This window comes from Plutella xylostella, chromosome 4 (assembly GCF_932276165.1).
Source record: "Plutella xylostella chromosome 4, ilPluXylo3.1, whole genome shotgun sequence".
In the NCBI taxonomy this organism is placed as follows: Eukaryota; Metazoa; Arthropoda; class Insecta; order Lepidoptera; family Plutellidae; genus Plutella; species Plutella xylostella.
In genome coordinates this window covers 8,975,815-8,993,774 of record NC_063984.1, presented here as the reverse complement: position 1 = coordinate 8,993,774, position 17,960 = coordinate 8,975,815, and the positions used below count along the sequence as shown (strand labels likewise).

At 36.1% G+C, this 17,960-nt stretch overlaps 1 protein-coding gene across 2 annotated transcripts in view; it reads right to left on the bottom strand.

Moving 5' to 3' along the window:
• Window positions 1–13,427: 13,427 nt before the first annotated feature.
• LOC105386300 (LIM domain transcription factor LMO4) overlaps window positions 13,428–17,960 on the bottom strand; it is a 132,404-nt gene continuing 127,871 nt past the window's right edge. For both annotated transcript variants that reach the window (XM_038120808.2, XM_011556821.3), the window contains exon 5: window positions 13,428–13,557. The gene's annotated coding sequence lies outside the window, so the exon portion shown is untranslated. The remainder of the gene's footprint in view (window positions 13,558–17,960) is intronic.

Here is a 17,960-nt window from a genome sequence, read left to right as displayed (position 1 = left end):
AAATGGTTGAACTTAGTAATAAATTGGCCTTAATTGAGCGCTTAGCCAAAACTCTCGCTAGTTTCATCAGGTTCCTGTTTCCCATCTAATTTTAATGTCTGATGAAAATTATTTGAATATTTCAAATTTCACCAATGGCTGTTAGATTGCCTACTTAGTTAGGTGTAGGTATTCACACTTAAACATTCGTCATCTACAAGTATTACGCCGGTTTCAATTCCGATTAAAACGAAACTAGTGTAAAAAAATACAATAAGTATTTGTTTTACTACAACATGAATTACTCAGTGTTGAACAAAGCTAATGAAGTGTTTAATGCGTAAGTGCACTACTTAATTACAGGACAATATTCACATGAATATTTACATACATTCATGAACAAAATACTGTGAAGCAAGAATTAAACGGATTACCTAGCCTGACTAGTTTTTTTAAGTTGGGTAATATGATGTTAATAGCAATTATATAGATAGGTACCTATTCATAGCCATTAATTATTACCTATGTACCTAATAATTTACCTCAGAGTTACTAGGTATTCTTTGTTGGTGACAAACACAGCTCGGTCACCAATTCACCATATCGCGAAATGGTTAGCCGGTCAGTTTAAACAACCATTTACTTATCTAATTAGGTAAAATCACATTTGAAACGTTAAGGAGGCCGCGGCATAAGCACAATAAATATTCAGAGCCGCCACATCACCCCAAACTTTAAAACCGCAGTGTTCGTACCCGCCCGGCCTCTTCATTACCCCTTTTCACGAGAAAACACTCTTTCCTACAAATTCACATTTGCAATCAGAGCTTGGAGAAAAGTCCCCCCCTTCCCCCCGCTGGCTTTAATTAACAGAAAGTGGTTCATTAGAGCTTATTCATTAAGGCAAGGAGTAATTAGCGAAGTCTAATGAATGTTGTAATAATGTAAGAGCGGCCGCCGGGTACGGACCGACTTCTAGATTAATCTAGAACCGCAGTATAATTTAGTAATGGCGTTAATTTATTACCGGGCTGATTGCGGGACGAAGTGTGCAACTGATAGTTGGTAAAAATTGGTATTAAACTGAGAAGAGTGACCCTAGTTGTGATTTAACCTTGTTCCATTTATGAAGTCCCTCATGATAAGCGATTGTGAATTTTAAATGTGGTGCAGTAAGAGTTAGGTCAGGGGACTTCTTATGCGAAAAAAGGTATGGTCGCAATTTGTATAATTACAACTTTAGCTATGCTACCTTTTTTACTGAATTGCATATCAATATGAAAGAACACTTTTAATAAACTGTACTACTACTGCGATTTCGATCCCGCCAAAGGGGAGATTTGTGAGGAAATGGGGAGGTAAGTAATTGTAAATTTTGTTAATAATGCTAAAATGACCCTGTAGTTTTAAAGAAATGATCTGTGGGACGAAAGTCAGTCAATAAACTCAAAAGTATTTACGTTTTCGTGGAATCTATTTTCATGAAGAAAACAGTACCCAGACCCAGAATGTTTTGATATTATTCAAAATACCTTCATTAAGTAAGACATGATGTTACGAATAACGTCCCTAGCTCCCTAGTTATTGTTCATACCTTCATTATAATACGAATTACTAACATGGACATCGAGCGACCCATAATAATGATCTATCATTATGAATAACTTAGTTTTACTTGTAGCAAGTAGGTACATAAAGTTAGATATAAAAATAAAATCATAAAAATAAACACTTACGCCAGATTACCTATGTGTACTGTATGTCGTAAGGTGTGACCTAAACGAAAAAGGAAGGTAAGAAAATGTAAATTAATAAAGTTTATACAGTATATTTACTATCATCCCTAAAACTGATCATAAAATTTCTAATCATAGACGTAGGTGGGCAGTTCTTCTTTTTAACCTACATAATGGATAAAAAATAATCCCGAATTTGAAAAAAATAACTTTAGCTTTTTGGTGAACTCTTATAATTTTTATGATTGCTACATTTCTATTCTATCGAAAAAGGTGGTTGGCCGCGAAGTTTAAGTATTTTTTCAAGATTTTTAGAACATAATACGTGGATAAGGCAAAGAAAATTACACCTTCGTCACAGAATCTTTTATTTTATTTTAACGAAATAGTCTTCGTCGATTAAAATGAAACTTTTTTGATACGTTAATAAACAAAATACCATTTTAGAAAACATATGAAAGAATGGATTTTTAGTTATAACAAAATATTTATTAAGTAGTTATTACCACTCTGTCACAATTTCAGCTAAAATGAAGCTTGTTTTTGCTATAAATATTTTTTCGCTACTAATTACAGTAAAAAATTAACAGCATAGACGTTAACATCAATGACTAAATTTAATATGATTTTTCCAAAGTTGCACTATTTATAACATAACATATAAACGACCAAAAATAAGTTAACTACCAGGAGACACCAATCGTTACAGAGTGGTAAACGATGTGACATAGTTGTTATTCTATTAAATATGCGGCAGCGTTTTGGAATAAAACAGTTTTATTTAAAAATAATAATTTAGTAACTTACATATAAATCATTATTATTTCAAGTTAGTCATAAAATTTACTGGAGATATCTTTATTATTAGTATAACTAATGAAATCACACTTGAGAACCTCTGGAGAGTGAAATATCCGTATTTCAGGAACTTAAAGGACAAATTTGTTCCAACTACATAAAATAATGTTTATCTGCACAATTAATATTTTCGGCAAACTAAAATTTAAGTAACATAATGAAAATTACGTAATTTGTTAAAGTTTTAATCAGCCATATTTCGAAAATACAGCAGTGGCTCTTAGAATTTGAAAAAAATACTCTTTCCTTTTTTAATTACCTTAGAAGCTGGAAGGACTTTAATGTTATCATCAAACATCCGATAAATCATTCTCCACCATATTAAACAGTCTACCACATTCATCGTCTGTTCTTGAGAACAATAGCACGAAATAAGCTTTTTCACTAACGAAACTTTTTATTAATGAAGCGCAAGTGTATTGGACGTTCCTTTCGCTTCGTACTTTAACCAAAACGTGTAGTTTCTCTTCAATTTTTCTTTGATGAATATTCTCAGGTTGGAGTGTTTGGTAAGAATGTGACAGATTTGTCGTGTGACAGAGGGGTAAAATGTGATGCAAAGTCGATTAGCATTTAAACAGTAACATAAAATGTAATATTCACATGTTGATTTCAAAGTAATTGTTATTACCAATGAGTAAATAACAAAATAATAATTTCATTGTATTTTATTTTAACAATTACCTACGTGACGAAGCTGTCGCCGAATAAACACACGCACCTCCTGTCACACTTTGCGGGTGGCCGATACGCGGTGTCTGGATCTCAAAGGGGAAATCTTACCAAGGGGAAAAGGAGACCTTAAACTCAGATCGATGGCAATAAGGACGAGTGGCTCAAACAAATATTTTAAATGGCAACCTACGTGACAGAATGTTACTACTAAAACATTAGGTAGTAAGAGAGAAATTTTCAACAATTTTTTTGAATATTTCAGAAATCATTTAAAAATATATATTTTGTTTTACTAAATAGGTAATATCTTCTGGAGTTTAAATAAATTTTTATATTTTATGTTGTCATATATATTTTTTGCAACATTATCGAATATGCGCAGGATGAAGTGGCGGGAGACAGCCAAGATTCGTATGAAATACTCCTCTGTCACGCGGATTTACCACTCTGTAACGTAATTTTAAATACAAAAATATAAATTTATATTTTTGTAAACGTGCACAGCCGTTGTGTTTTTTGTACAATGCACGCTGAAATATAAATAAATAAATAAATATTTGTAAAACTCATGATTTTTTCTTCACAACTGATGGAGACTAAGTTATGTAGGTTAAAAAGAAGAACTGCCCAGGTACCTATTTCGTATAGGGTTGTTACTTTTGATAAAGTTTTTTTACTTTATAGATAGGTAGGTTCAGAGGATTTTTGTTTGCTCTATCAATTTAGAAGAAGAAATTGAAGTAAGTGCCTAAATCTCCAAATTCTTGTCATTTCTGCATACGACATACCTCTATGTCCATATTGTTGCCAGTTATCTATACCCCATTATAAAATGTCCTCTAGCATGTTTTTCTTCCCAGTACACTGGACAGGGCCCGAGTGACCCTTAGCGATCTACAACGACTAACGACGTAACGGCTAACGACATAACGACTAGCCCGGGGCTGCATGATTGTCCGTTACGCTATCAAGACTGCTGAAAATGCATGTGTCTTGTTTAGAACTGCGGTTGAGATGTTTTACTGAGTATACACTGGGATGCAAGAATAAGTGCTTATACTTAAAACTTGCTATGAATTATTGCTGCCCGCGTCAAATTAAGTTTTTTTCTTTCTTTCAAGGTACCTACTTATACTTTCGAAATAAAAATAATGCGCAAAAGTTTACGCAGATGAACCTCTTATTAAAAGCATCTAAGCAACACCGTACAGGAAGCATTCACACCTAAATTGGTCCTGGCCATTCAGCCGTCAGTTCCGACGTGGCCATTCAGTATTTTTGAAAATCGAACAGGACCGTTAGCCGAACGGTTTCGGCCATTACAAACATGAATATTGGAGGCTGCAGCCCGCTATTGATTAGGCGCCGTTCCACCGCCATCATTCATTCATAGCTTCGTCTGTCCGTCATCGGACCTCGTTTTTCGCAACTCTTTCAGGGGGTAGAGCAGAGCCAGAGCTGTATCGGATTAAAGACTGCTTTTTTCAGGATTGAAGATATTACGGATGGTTAAGTTCACTTTGAAATTTTAGAAAGGTTATGAAGAGTTTTCAGATTGTAACTACAGTAGGTATTTATCTGGTAGGCCGTTTGTAATAGTTAGGATAATTTACTGTGTACAGTTAGTATTTTTTTGTTAAGTAGAGCGAGTATAAATAGCTTCTAGGAAGAAAACCTTAGACTGGTAGCCAGTTAAGCCAAGCCGGTAGTGACACTATGTAACAATGTGAAAGAAGAATTGGGGACATGCCAGCAGCGATTGATGGCTGATGATGATGACGATTCCACTCTTCTCTTAGAAAAAAATGTTAAAGTCACCATGGCCCCAAAATCTTGTTCTAAAACTACCGAAACCACAAGTCTAAAGGCGCATTCACACTTGTCGAGTTTTTCCCCAATTTTGACGTTTCGGTCGCACTACATATTTGATGGTGCGTCCACGGCCGCAGGAAGGAGACGGGCTGCGTAATTGCTCACAGTTTCGGCAAAAAATAAAACCTATGGGACTGGATTCTATGTTTTCATAATGATTTTAGATTGAAACACGGTCAAACTTTGTTTTGTTTTGCATATCTACTTTTTTTGATTTAATAATAATATTAATAAGTAGGTACATCTACAGGGTGTTACACAAAAGGGTATACTAAGCCGAAACCTACAAGTGCAGCATGGTAAGTTCGAAAATCGATCTCTCTGATTTCATTTTCTGGCTTAGATATACCATGCTGCGCATGTAGGTTTCAGCTTAGTATACTTACCCTGTTGTATATGGTCTAAATTTTAAAACCAAGCACATGCAAATGTTTCACTCAAAAAATGGTCAATTCGGAATCGACACTACAAAAAGGATAAGTTTGAAAGATTTTGATTTTCTTTTGTCTCTTTTTGATTCAAATGATTTGACATTATTACGGTTTTCGAGATACACGAGGTATCGAACGATCGAGGTACGTAAGAGATATCGAAAAACTAATGAAAATTTGGTACCCCCTACGAGGATACACCCCCGCAACAAGGGATTCTCTACACGTGTGACCCATGAAAAAACGGTCAAGTCCGAATCGACACTACAGAGAGGATAAGTTCAAAAAGTGTTGACGATATTTTTTTCTCGTTTATCTCGAAAACCTTAAGAGATATCGAAATACAAAAAAAAAGGAATTAATATGTGACAGGTCGGGCCTGTAGCGCCTTTTTTGGAAAGAGTACAATGCACATCTAGATGTGTAGGTGATTTATTTCTACTGATTTAAGAAAGAAAGAAAGAAAGAAACATTTATTTGACACACTGAACAATAAAAACAGAAACAAAAAGAAAAAAAGAATACTACAAAAAATATATATGAAAAAACAGAAAATAATACAATATAAACAAACAAGGTTGCTGTCCAGAGCGTCAAAAAGGCACCAGCTCAGCGTGTGCTGTGGCCAGAGAGGCCACAGCGCTTGTTTTCAGCTGGCCCTTAGTGTTGATTTGAACTTTCGGCCTCTCGATTGAGAGAAGCTCTTATCCATTACGCCACCACACCTTGTAATAAGTAAGCATATAGGTACTTATAAAATAGTAGAATTTAATGCAAATGCCATTTTAAATAATATGAACAATCAATCGTCAATACGCAAGCTGCATCATTCCTACCAATACATAATCTGGAATCCTCGGTACTGCGGTGATCAACTGATGGCAGAACAAAAGGTAATCCATTGGCCGCCGCCGCCGTCGTCCAGGCGTGCGTCAAGCGCGTCCAACCGTGCCCCAGTGAGCACTGAGCCTTATGTCCGCACGCATTTGCATGGAAATACGTCGCGTTATTTTGTGCATTTACAAATATTTGTGCCGTATCAAATTTATTGTGAGATTTTAAGTACACAAGAAGGTATTAAGTTGTTAGTGCAGTCACAAACTCACGGTCAGGGTAGAGTTGGTATAGTATAGCTGCTCAATCTTCTAGGAAGAGGATTAGCGTGTGATCGATCGATTGGGTATTAGGGTCTAGGGACTCTAGAGGCTAAATGCCTTGGGTGTTAGGGTCTAAAGCCTGCATTGAATAAATGATTATAATTATTAAAGTTTTACTTACCTAATACCTACCCCAAAAACCATAAACATATTAAATGTAAGTTAGTAGGTAATATAGCCTTTGTTCCCATCGAGTCACACATCAAACCTGTCACACTGTATACAGTTGGGAATTCTTCATGAAAAGTGTGCCATCTAGTCACAGTGTTACTCGATGGGAGTGTTACTCGTTGGGAATGATTTATTTCTGAATTCCAAACCAGCCGCTGTAACTGGATGGGAACATAAACTAGAAAATTCCCAACTGTTCTCCCGTTACTCGTTAAGATTTGTTCAGTGATGATGAATGATGATGATGCCTAACCAGTGATAGGTACTGTGACTTATACAGTGTGTTATTTTTCGGACCCGACAAACTTTAAGGGTGGATTCTACGAGTAATTTCATCGAGAAAAACCCCCATATGTGGGGTCAAATCTCAATATTCTAGAAATGGCGGCCATTTTAAAGTTGCTTTGAACTTTTTTTATGTAACTTTTAAGCAGTTGTGAATATTTTAAATGAATAGAGATGACTTTTTGCGGATAATAGCATTTTATTTCATGTCCGTAAGGCGTTTAAATCTCGACATGATTTTCTAAACGAAGAAGAAAATGTAATTTAAGTTACTTAGAGCCCCACATATGGGGGTTTTTTCTCGATGATATTACTCGTAGAAACCCTTAAAGTTTGTCGGGTCCGAAAAACAACAGACTGTATAAGTATTTAATATTACGATTTTTTTTATTATCGTTTCTTGAAAAAGTATGAAAATAGAAATAATTATTCCGAACAATCAAATAAGTTTTATTAAACTAGTTAACAATAAAATTATAAAATCAAAACCGAATTGTAAAATCCAATCATTTTTTTTCTATGAATGATAGATAGATACTGGGTGGGTAGTACAGCAGTAGCCACAAAATAATAGAGAAAATGAAAACTTTCATTTCCCAAATTTTGCGTGGAGGTGACTTTATGGCAGTTTGATATTTACTTATCGACTCATATCTGCTCTGCTTCACCATGAAGAAATAATTAGGTACTTCCGAAGTAACTACTCAGTATTCAGATTAAATGATGATCTGGTGCTTACACCGCAGGCGCGCCTCGGACATAGACGGAAGATGCAGATGATCTCAAAATAATGGCGAAAATTATGGGGACCAACACCGATCTAGTACTTACGTACATATTTATTTATTTTCTCCATCCAAAGGTTGTCTGGCAGAGATCGCTTTTAGTGATAGGACCGCCTTTTGTACCCTAATTAGGTTCATCATCTTTAGCCTATAGCAGTCCACTGCTGGACGTAGGCCTCTCCCAAAGCACGCCACTGGATGTGATATTTAGCTTTCCGCATCCAAATTAAGTTACAACTAGTATATTTTATTATTCTTTTGGGGTGTACAAATAAAGTGTATTCTATTCTATAATCTGTTTGGTCTATGGTGGAAAATTCTTCATTGAAAATCCCAACAAGTTACTGTGACTTGTTGGGAATTTTTATTTTCATAGTCCCAACTAGTTACAGTGTTACAGTTGTATGTGACACGTTGGGAATGAAGGAAAAGGGTGTTTCAACGAGTAACAGAGTGTGGACTGATGGGAATTTTGAACATAAAATTCCCAACGAGTAACAGTGTGACTGGTTGAGGTGTGACTGGCTGGGAACAAAGGTAATATAGAGTCTCTTCTTAAAAATAGCGTCGTTTTCTTAAATTTGGTTTACAAAGTGAAGAGGCCGGGACAAAATATTTTTGAATACTTAATTAATCATCCCGTTTACTTATTTCATCATCCGCCAAAAATACTTTTATAAAGGCTTGTTTACATAATCGTCAAATTTGCAATTTTAATAAGCATCGGGCAGCTGTTTTCTTGCTTTTTAATCTGACAAAACGATTGTATTTTTTGTCTGAAACAATACACCGGACTCTCGGTCTCACATAAATTTGAATGAAATTAATAAAATTCACTTATTTAATTTTTCTTGTTCATTTCGGGCGGAATTTCAAGTGCAGCTTTATAAAAAGTGCTGCTTTGCACTGACCAAAATTTAAATTTAAGTAGGTACTTCTCGAAAGAGAGCACTGACGGAAATATTGCATGTCCGTCCATCAGATTGCCAATCTCTACATCGTTTCAGTCAATGACGAATTCCTTCGTCATTGGTTTCAGTTAACATGATTCCTGTGACGTTATGGAGACGTTTTAAGTTTAGGGGTTTTAGCGATATCCCATAATGTAATTCTATCTAATTATTGTATGAATCGTATCTATTGAAATATAATTATTTACTTAATACATTACATGCGTAGATGGCTGATCTCAATTGAGATTGGCCGCCGTAGTCGAAATTCGGCTAGGAGGACATTATTATTATTATTGTACCTTGATGATATTCTATTGACAATATTGACATCTGTCTAACTTATCTAAGGTTGGGTAAGGGCTGGAGTGCATCCTACGCTAGATTTTAAAGTCTGTGGTATGAGAAGGTAGTGAAATAAAGAATCTACATAATGTAGTAAGTAATTATATCCATCTAATACTGTTCGTATTATATCATTTATTTAACTACTTAAACTAATAATATAAATTCTATTAGTAGATGTTTGGATATGTTTAAGAAAAACAGTGAATAATTTACAAAACTTTAATTTCTCCGTTCTCCAACTTTTCTTATGGCTAGTTACAATGTTCTTTGTTTGTGTAGGTACTGGTAACACCACCAACGTCTAGGTCCACTATGTACAGACAAATACATACTCCATACTAATAAAGGAATCATGAAATCTGGGTAGCTTAACAAAGTTTCGGCCCTTTTGATTTAGCAATTTTTGTAAATTGTAAACACACTAACTATAAGTTTTTTTGCACAATTTCTGTAGTAAAATCATACAAATTCATGAAGAAGTACTTAAGTTTCAAAATTGTAAAATAATGGTTGTCTAAAGACGTAACCCTCCGACTTCTAGAATAGGTACTGATAGCAGTTTAAACTATTTTTGAATTATATTTAAGTAGTAGGTATGTCCAAGTAAGATTAGAGATACCATTTTTAAATTACTTAATGTACGTATTTATGGTATTAAAAGTAGGAAATTAAAATTGTCTGTACATAATGCTATTGTTATTGCTCGTATATATATAATATGTAAGTAGATGGCAAGATATTACTATTACACTGCCGGGCAATGAAATAGTTCCACTGATATAACACCAAATTAATCCTAAACGGAAAATGCTAGCTTAATGACGCCTTCTGCAATATTGAAGAATATTTAATTGCGCATTAGAATATTCCCATGTAAAAACTTAAATATTGTAATAAAAAATTAAATTAAATGTTTTTCAAAAAATGGGGCATTTGACAAATAAAACAAAATCTCTAATTATGCGTTTATTAGGTGTAAACGTGGTATTTTGATAACTCAGTACTTGGTGTTTCCTCCACGTGCTCTCAATACAGCTTCTACGCGATTGGGCAAGCTGAATACCAGATTCCTCAGCATATGCTGACGAATGTTCTCCCATTCTTTGATGAGCGCACCTTTCAAGCCACGAAGTGTAATTGGAGGTGGAACTCGGTCTCTCACAGGTCTGTCAAGCTCGTCCCAAGCATGCTCAATGGGATTCAAACCGTGGCTCCTTGCAGGCCACTCCATTTTGTTGATTCCTACGTCATGAAGATACTCATTTACAACTTGAGCAGTGTGCGCCCGTGTATTATCGTGCATGAACATTGCATTCTCGCCCATATTAGCCAAAAACGGACCAGCATGTTCATTGAGGACCTCATTGGTGTATATCACAGTAGTTAGGTTCCCGTTCTCCATTGGAACTAACGCTGTTCGACCCTCTGCAGAGATACCCGCCCGCACGCGAAAGCTGCCTCCGCCGTGTGCCACTTTTTCTTCAAAACATACTTGTGAAAAATGTTCTCCTGGTGGTTGGTATACTCTTTTCCTCCCATCACGATGGTACAGCATGAATTATGACTCATCTGAGAACATCACTCTGCCCCATTCGTCCTCACCCCATTCTGTATGATTACGGGCGTATTGCAATCGGGCAACTTTATGATGCCGTTCCAGTTTTGGGCCATTTGCTGGCCTGTAAAGCTTTAATCTTCTTTCGGCAAGACGTCTCCTGACTGTCCACTCGCTTATTGGCTCCCTTCGAACTTCTAGAAGTTGTTGTTGAACGGCTACTCCCGTCTGATGTCGATTTCTTAACATGATTTCCGCAGGGAATCGATCTTTTCGCACCGTTGTTCACCTTGGCTTGCCAGTACCTGGTCTTCTCAGGTTTTATCCAGTCTCCCTAAACCTTTAGATCACTCGTCGTACAGTAGTATGAGTCACGCCAATTATTCTGGCCGCATTTCTTTGGCTGGTTCCCATTTTCACCATGGTGATGATTTTCGCACAATCCTCGCGTGATACAGGCATGATTTACGGGTACGAGAGCCGCAAGACTTCACAATTTCATAATTATTTCACAACGACAAAAAAAAGAATGAAATAAAAAGCAAAACTAAAAACGAAGCAAATGTTTTCCTAAACTTTCAAACCCGAAAATTTTGCTTCTTATCTTTTTTTATCCATGGCTTCGAAAATAACACTATTAAAAAGAGTTTGCATTTAAAAATGTTTGCATAATAAACTATATTTCATTAAACTTTTTAATTCATGAAGCTAGGTTCTATATCTTAGGAGATATTAAGGTTTTTGTCGGCATTTTGTAGGTGGAACTATTTCATTGCCCGGCAGTGTATTTTAGTAAACGCTAACATTACGCATGATATTGTGAATTTTTTATTGTTAAACATATTGAAATAAACTAATTTTTGCTATACGTTCCTATTCATAATTACAAATTAAAAATTTGGCGATATTTCGAAAAAAATAGAATTGCAACGTGTTCTGTCATTTAATCAGATATAGTATAATACAACAAAATTATGCAAGAAAATACAAAGGTAATTATCGAATCCAATACTATGTGACCCTCTTGGGTGAAAATACGTATCTACTAGGTAGATAGCATGAATAAGTTACCAAAAAGGAATGTTAGCGTTTAAAATATAATTTACTTAAGTACAACGTAGCTTTATACCATTGATGTACATATTTACTGAAATTGCCTACAGCTGCAATCGATGGTAAAACTTTCAATATATACAAAGATAAATCGATTTGAAACTTCCAAAATGTTGGCGTCAACATTATTTCTACTAATGTATGCGGCTAAAGCCAGAGGCACACCAGGCTACCATAATTCCCAACTGATCATTGGTGAATCTGTTTCGCATGCTGTGTTGTGTGTTTCCGTCTTAAAACATTAGGTCCGAGTTGTCTCTACTTAAGACTAATTAAAACTATATTTACAAGTTAAAATAATAATAATCAATTATTTCGGCTATATCGAAGTTTAAGTAACAGCTCATCGTTTAACTTTAAATACGAAATAACAAATTTATTCGAGATAATATTTACAGAGCAAGAATGCAAATCACAGAGATGCGCGTGCTATGACGACGCGGTGTAAACTGATCACCTCCAAGTGTGATCTACTTCATTACATACATAAATGATCCGCTAGTACTTATTTTGTTAAGATCCAGGTAAATTTCAGTTGAGCAAGACATAGCATTATACTGGCAAGATAATTAGAACAATTAGCTTAAAACTGGTTATGGCCGTAATTACATAGGAATAACAGATTCAAAAATATGAATAAATGTCCTCATTTAAACGTAAGTATTATGTGATTTGCGGATTATTAATACTGCTTGTTCTTTGAATTATAAGAACTACTTAATTCGGATAATATAATTAAAATGCAATTTACCGTAACAAAAGTTATGAATAAATATTAGATATGTATGATTCCCATTTGTTCACAATCATGAATTATATTAAGTACCACAGAATTCTATACAATAAAGGGAATAATAATACGAAATTGCTATTTTCACAACCGAAATTAAATATTAACTACTAAAGTATAACTTAACATTTTAATGACGCCAGTAAAATTATTACCGACACATAACAATACAACAATACCCTAGTTTTTAAGAAACTTTCCATGAAATTGTTTGCATTTGTATCATTCGGGAATAAATATGAAAATTCGTCGTAACTGATCATTATTTTCACATAATCGCATTATTAATTTCATCTTGAAAAACATCAATTTGTAAACGAGGCAAATAATGATAGCTTACAGCCATATTGAATCTGAAAACACGCCGGGACTGAGAGTTTATATTAAACCAATGACTTCATTCACCTCATTAACTACGTACATTACGTGTCCCGAGCTTTATTCGAGTTCGTCACCAATAAACCGATTGATATTCAAATGAATCTGCATTCTTCATACTAATATTATGGCGATGAATTAAGTAATAATTTTACGTGAAGTCACGTTCACTAGAGTTTGATTGTCTGGCACTGCACTGTGACTCGGCGTCGGGCGCGGGCGGGGGCAGGCTGCGTGGGATCATGGACAGGTCGACGGGGTCCTGGATCTCTGCCGTGACGGCGGCCGCGGGGGCGGGGAGCGGGGCGGGGTACGCCGGGGTCGCCGGGAACGCCTCGGGTCGCAGCAGCAGGCCGGGGTCGAGGCAGGGCTCGAGCCCCCGCGGCCCCCCCGCGCAGCCCCCGCCAGGCCCCCAGCACGGCGCCGACGGCCCCGGCTTCAGCCGAGCCGCGTCAGGTACGAACACGCCATCATCTGTGAACAATATAATATTCACTTTTAGTATAATTATATTGGTATTGTAGCCTTAATTAAAACAGTGTAGTACCTATATGACTTCTAAGTAATGAAAGTCAGAAAAAAAAATTATTTCGCAAGTAAACATGAGCATAAAAGAGCACTTCAAAAAGAGGCCTCGCAAGTAATTTCGAGATGTACAGATGAGCTTTCAAATTTACGTATATTGAGTGTAATCTCCGAGAGAGTAGATTGGAGTAAAAACAGAGCTTACATAAATAATGAAATATGTAGTATTATGAGGAGAGAGGACTAAAGAATTCGCGGGCGGGCGGGGGGTGTGGTATCTAATCACGGTAATGGGCGCCGCCGCCGCCGCCGCCCGCCCAAGGAGGCTTTCAGGCTAATGCGGAGCGGGCGCAGGAGCAGCCGCTAAATCGTATCACACGTTTCCGCCACCACACTCGCTACTTAGATTTAAAACTGCAAAGTTTCTTGAAATTTTACAACTTCCGCGCTGCTTTACTCTTCACGTCCGCCAATAAGTTAGATGAAATTGTAAATACAGCGCGCGCCATACATCATGGCTGCAGGCTGCCATTTCTCAAGTATTGCTGTATTGAACGATTCAGCCACCGCGGCCACGTTCCTTTACCAAATTGATGATTTTAATTAAAGTGAAATTGTTGGTTTTTACTGCGTCTGAAACTCCGCCTGAAGTATTTTCTAAATGAGAGATAGGTATATTATTTCCCTAATTAAATACCTAAATGATACGACGAGTATATTTATTTAGGTATTTACTGTACCTACCTTAATTAAAACTAAACTACACACATTTATTTACGATATATGCCTTAGACCTAACTCTATATCCACTATTATCCATTATCCCAAACCTCAATTTACTGACCAATCAGCGACGGCCGGGTTGTTCCTAATGAATTAATCTAAGATTTCAAGACGGGTCAAGTTACCATCATTAAAATGCACTAGTAGTACCGAGGTGGAGGCGAGCCGACCTTGGACCACTGGCCGGTGACCCCCGCAAATTGCAAGCTGTACATTTCGCCAACGGTCAAGAGAGAAACAGTTTATCCTTCAATATTTTAGAAATTTTAGTTCAGTCTTCAATTAGAATAGTAATTTATTTATAACATTTGCCTATGTCTATTTCTATACCATATAGATGAAAACTTGTTAAACGTAATTTATTTTTATTGTTGCCATATTTAAGTTTTCCTATAAAAAAAACCTCAGTAATAATATTTCTGTATTTAAATATTTCTTTAAAATTTATTAATATAGATACGATACGACTGGCTTACAGATAAAACAAAACATTAAGAACCTATACATGTATTTAAATAAAAATAAAATCAGTTAACAGTTTTACCACTGCAGGTGAACCTACAAATAGAACGGATGATGATTATTAGTTGCGAAGTAAATGGGGCTTTAAAAATAAAATTATAGGTCAGTAAAGTATTACAGTAGCCATAAAAACAAGAAATTACAGTGTCGGCAACCAACTGAAATTACTAGGCCTTTTTATTATGGATTTACTTAAAGTACTCTTTTGTACACAAGTAATTCAGTTTCAACTGTGTTGGTAGAAGGTGGAATAAACGGGTTTGGTTGTTAAAAAGAAAATGGCTGCAAATCGTGTTGGACATTACGACTTATGTTATCCGTTCTGTATGTTTGATCTGAAATATTATAAAAGTATGTACTATCTACTTACTATACTTGTATCTACAACCTTCTTGAAACATTATAATTATACATAGGTACGCATCTATTTAAGGTTTGGCAAGCAAATAAATCAACTCAGGTTTGTTGTAAGTGTTTAGCAATTCATAATCAAATAATTGTTTGCAAAGCAAATACGGCCGCCTGTACCCACGGACAGGGATAAGGGCCTTGTTAATATAATATTAAACTGGCATAATAGCACAAACTGTACCGACCATTACAATGGCCGCCATATTAGTTACAACAGCAATTGTTTTCCCGCCATTTCCCCGAGCGGCGGCGGATTCCGAAACGCTCCAGAAATATTATGCATGTTTAATTAACGCCATTACTAATTCATAATCCGGCAGTGATAAATTGCCCACCCCCTCCTAAGGTACGCAATTATCGTGTCTCCATTAATTTATACGAAAATTAATGTGTGATTTATCGCGGCAATCGTAATTAATATCGTATTTCACCTGCTAGACATCACTATTTCAATTACAAGCGTTCCGATTTTGTGCTATCGTGAAATTAATAGCAGTTGGTCGGTATTGTTTCTTCGCAGTTCCATTATTAGGTGATTAGGTGGATGCTCGCAGCTTGTATGGCTATTTAATTTACCGACCGCCGCGCCACCTGGCCGCCGATCGAGGAACAATCACCGTTGGCCTAATTATATTTTAATCACAACGTGCACCAAACTGAGGGCGTAGTTGCCAACGTAAGTTTTGTGGAAGTACAGTATTACAGTTACGAGACTTACGAGTTTCGCGCATAAAGTATAACATAATATAGCTTAGTTTTTTTTGTCACCAGCATTCAGCCTAGTATTATCGTCACTAATAAAACACATAATGTAGAGAACATCAAAACTTCAAACTACAGCAGTTTTGTACCTCCGCTACACCCGTGTAGCACTTGTCCGAGGGTGGTTGGGGCACTAATTCATTCGTGTGGGCCCGGGCGCCCGGGGCCCTATTTGGGCACACACGAGAGTTCCTAAGCCCAGCGCCTAAGCATGTTAGTTCGACGCGGCGCACTTACTCTGAAATTTAGGACGCTTTGTGTAATTGTAATTCATTAATTATGATTTAATTATGGGACTTTAGTGTGATTTTTAAAGGACCTCATATTAATTGTAATGGGTGCAATGATTTTATTTAGTATTGATAGAATAATAAAGACAAAAAGTTGTTTAGGCGGCAGTCTTGCAAATCCCAGAATTTACAGAACACAAATATATTTTTATAGGTGTTTGAAGGGCATTATTGATATACAATTTACATTAATTTTAAAGCAGAAGATTTCAGCTTCCCGATAAATATATATTTTTTTCATTTTGGTGTTCAATTTGATACTTTTATTAGGCGCTAAACATGCCTCTGTTTTGGTAACACATAGAGAGTCATATTGAAGCCCATTGTTACGAGAAACCATAACCGTATGTAGTCTCTTTCCCCAAGGATGTGGTGACTTACTTATACATCTACAAGTTACTATTACAACTATGAAGAAGAAGTAGAACAACATAGGAGCCTGTAGTTATAAGTACGCATACAATATTATGTAGGTAAATATAGAATAGATAGAATATAATATATATCAGCACTTTAACCAATAAAGGCCTAGTTCAGACATCAAGAATTCGTTCGAAACCACCAACTTGTGCCAACTTGATCAAGAGCTATAAATATTAAGCTAACAATATCATTGTTGGAACACCCTGTATCGTTGCGGCTCCCGTCGTGAAATGCCACTATTGTTTGCCGTATAACTTTGAACCGGGAACATTTTAGAGAAAGGACATTTTTGAATATAATAGCAACTGTGGCTGAGCTTAAAAATGTTGCTTTGCATACTGAAATTCGTATTTAGGCGACCAGGTTGAATTTTAATAAGGAATTCTGTGTTAGATTTAAGTTGAATAGCACGAATAATGTAAGTTTCAATGAGGAATTTCGTTGACTGTTCAATACAAGACCATTGATTACAATAAAAAAACATATTCCGAGGCCGTGCTACCGATGAAATTAGTTTAGGGCACTCAATTTCACTATTATTCGATCGAAGAAATTATTACATTTTAAAGTATAATTTAGGTATTTGGAAAACTTATTTTATAGTTTTGGAATTCTTATACACTGAAATAATGACGACTTAATAAGAGTACCAACGTCAGATACATAGCAGAAATTTTGATCTCTATCGGGGAGTCCCTTAAATACATTATTGTTCGTAATCTTCAAACACAACACACATTTGGTTCTCAAGGCGGTTCGCAATTCCAATTTCAAATATCAAACAGTTTTGTCTATGGATAAGGAAGGAGGTACACGGAGCGTCGCATCAGGTCTGAATAGAAAACGGCCGGCGCTCTCAATGCTGCGTCGGTATTCCATTAACTAGCATTGCAAATATACTGGAACACATCACATTCCTGAACGGAGGGCCCGTACACCTCAAGAGGTTGATCCTTTGGCTCAAACTTGAAATATTCGTAGCAACCGTAGCAGCGTAGCAATTTGCTCGTAGCAAAAGTAATAATGAAGTATTCAGTAGACTTTGACCATCAAATTTATGTATTGTTTTTAATATGTAACCTTTTCTCAGACTTGATAGTTACGCAAAAAATCTCATTATATATTGTATTATCAGCAAACAAAAACTATCGTCTATTTGAC